The sequence below is a fragment of the Octopus bimaculoides genome, chromosome 8, assembly GCF_001194135.2.
Source record: "Octopus bimaculoides isolate UCB-OBI-ISO-001 chromosome 8, ASM119413v2, whole genome shotgun sequence".
NCBI lineage: Eukaryota > Metazoa > Mollusca > Cephalopoda > Octopoda > Octopodidae > Octopus > Octopus bimaculoides.
This window is the reverse complement of record NC_068988.1, coordinates 30740707-30744013: the sequence shown is the minus strand read 5'-3', so window position 1 is coordinate 30744013 and position 3307 is coordinate 30740707. Positions and strand designations below refer to the sequence as shown.

Genomic DNA, 3307 nt, shown 5'->3' with positions numbered 1-3307 from the left:
TACATATATATACTTACATAGGTATGTTTGCAAGTGTAAGTATAATCGTGCAAATATGTCTAATATATATTACAATGAAAACTGCGGGTGCATGTATGTTAATATTCTTAAGTTATTACATCTGGAAAAGTACAGAACAAGATTTATACAGTACAATTTCCCTATTTTATTACCTCTAAAGGAAACTAAAAAGTACATAAAATTAAAATTCTACTATACTTAAAATATTGCAGCTGAGAATAACATTTTAAAAATTTACTACATTTTATTAAAACAAAAATTATAAACATATTACTGGGTTTTTTCAAAAATAATCTCATCCGATTTTAAGCTTATGTGTTTATATTCCGATTGTCATTTTATGAGTAGCCCCAGTAATATTTTTATAATTTTCAGAAAAAAATTATTTTTGCAAAATTATTAAAGCCTGTAGTTAAGCCCATGGGCTTATTTTTGAAAAAAGCAGTATTTTAAAAATGAAATAAAATAAAATTAATCTTAAAAAACTGCAGTAAAATTCTACTAATTAGTCCACCCTAGGAAAAAATTGAAAGTGAGGAATTAGGTGAAGGAACGAATTAGCCAAAGACGAATTAGGCTAATTCTACTGTATTAATGCTGTATTGAGTGCTTTTGTTTTGGCAGCTTTGTTTTAAGCCAATTTAAAACAAGTCCTCTTATTGGTTGAACAGATTTCAGCCGAAATGATTCTAGATTTTAGCCAGAATTGTTCTAAAATGTATTTCGGAACGCTTCTAGAAACTTCCATTGGAATCTATAAAAGCCTGGATTTTTTCCAGATTTTATCTAGTGGATAGCTTGTCTTCTGGAAGCTATGTCACTCACTCTCACATACATTTTATTTTATTCAAACGTTCTTGCTATGTTGATACAAGACGTTTGCTTTCCTCCACTATGACCTTAAGTTATATATCTGATTGTTTTTAGATTAGTTAAAAAGAAATAGATAAGAGATTCAATTCTTGTCATCCCTATATATGACATAAAAATTTTTAGATAAAAAAGAATTGGATTTTTTTCCGACTATGCTCATGTTTCCTACGCTTATTTTTATTGTCGAAGAGAGATTACTCTCAGTTGTTTATTTGTAATCGTAAGCGAGTCCAGTAAAATAAACGATAATCTAACAGAAATGTTTTGGAATTGATGTTTTAAAATTTCTCCACAAATGTATTTTGATGACGCTAATCATTTTATCAACAGCAAGTAAGAAAGAATTTTGTTTTTAAGGGAAGGCGCATTCATGTCACTCTGAACACATTGTTTCAATTTGAAAATATTTCTGGGTGAATACATTAGCAACTACAGAATAAGCTGAAGACAACCAAATAGAAAACGTAGAACAGATTACAACAATGCTAATAAATTTTACTTAATATTTGTTTGTCAGATTTTTTAATGCAGAAGAATTGACTGAGCATACAGTTGATTTCAAACCATTTGATGACCATTATACTGCGATTAATCTTTTTATATTTTTTTGTAATTGGATCTCAATTCAAGTGAAAAATAATGTTGTGCAATATTATTTACAACTTCATATTTTATTGTTTGTATTTGATACAACGAAATAAAATGATTTGAAAATATATGATTTTAAAAAACTTTTCTGTTTGAATTTATTTTGGATTTTTTTTACAATGTTTTAAAAGATGTGTTTTTTTTTTAGATTCTCATAATAAATAAAATAAAGTATCTCAAATTTACCTAATATAATGTATTTTAACTTTATAAATGTTATTTTCGGTTGCAATATTTTAAGTACAGTAGAATATTAATTTTAAGTACATTTTAGTTTCCTTCAGAGTTGACGAATTAGGCAAATACTACTGGTCTGTACGTTTCCAAGAGTAAATACTTAAGAATACTGACATGCATACATCCGCATTTTTCATTGTAATAAACTTTTTTCCAGGCAATGCAATAAAACTAATAAATATTCTTTTGTTAAAAAAATATTTGAATTATATTTCATTGTTGATGATTGAATTAAAATAAGAATATTTTATTGTGTTTTATTTTAATTTTCACATTTTTGTCTTAATTCATAATAATAAGAAAAAGTTATCTGGACAGGGTTTCGTTGCATCGGCTAATATAAAAATGATTTGAAAAATGTGAAAATAGTGAATGCATCCATCGTAAGGCACGGGGAGGTATCTGCCCTTTTGCTTTTTCTGAACAGCATTGCTAGGAACTTCCTGGTCTGCCCATTGAAAGATAAAACATGCAAGCGATATTTAGTAGAAATAAATGACTGCTTCTTTTGTGTCAATTAAATGAAACCTACCTGTATGTCTATTTACTTTAAAATTAATAAGTTTTTAGGATAATGAGAAATGTATTTATAATTGTAAAAAATATAAGAACCTACATCTTTAATGTATATAAAATTTTCATATTGAAACAAAGTGCATAATACGAACGCACCAAAAAAAAGAAAGTGCGAAAATTGATTATGAAAAATCATTTCCTATATGATAGTGAATATTAATGCAATACTAATTTTATTATAGAATCAAGAAATAAATGAGCTATATAATATAAGAAGAGCTGACAAGAAGAGTTATGAGAATATTACAGCTATACAGTAAGAAGAGAATCTGATCATATGAACAGTAAAGCCATGGCTAATACATTTTTTTTAAAATGCAAAAATAGCCAATGCATCCACCGTAAGGCAGGAGGAACTACCTGCCCTTGTTAGAGCAAAATTAGTTTGGTAGTCGATGAATCTTATCACATATTTTTCATTAGATCACGAATACAGAAGTGTAACATTGAATTAATCCCTTCCTACAAGGATAAAATCTTCAAAAGTGTAAGAATTAAAACATATATGTATTTTTTACAAAATTTAAACAATGACAATATTTCATACACTTCTTCAAGGAAATTTATTCCTCTTCTTCAAAGAAGTGTATTCCTCTTCTTCAAGGAAGTGTCTGGCGAATGTACAACATAAACGATCATGTCCTGCCACAATTATGTTCTATGCTTTCTGAAACAGTTCCAAATTTTACCAGCACTGTTCGTCTTTCGATCTCATTCATATATCTTGTATCTTCTGTTATCACAGTCCCAAAGTAGTTTAACGATGAGCCGCCATACACTTTGTCTTCTTGTAATTTATCAACTGACCCTCCCTCTCACTTTCCGACTACGACAGCCTGTGATCTCCGAAGTTACCTCTCCAATTCTGCTAATAAGATTGTGTGAACTGTATATTTTATGTATGTGATATTTCCGCCTCCAGGCCAAACGACACCAGCCCTCTTAAATAACT

General features: G+C 28.7%; 1 protein-coding gene across 1 annotated transcript in view; it reads left to right on the top strand.

Annotated features, from left to right (window-relative positions):
* LOC106876620 (uncharacterized) overlaps positions 1–3307 on the top strand; it is a 22586-nt gene that overhangs the window by 9198 nt on the left and 10081 nt on the right. The gene's annotated exons all lie outside the window — the stretch shown is intronic.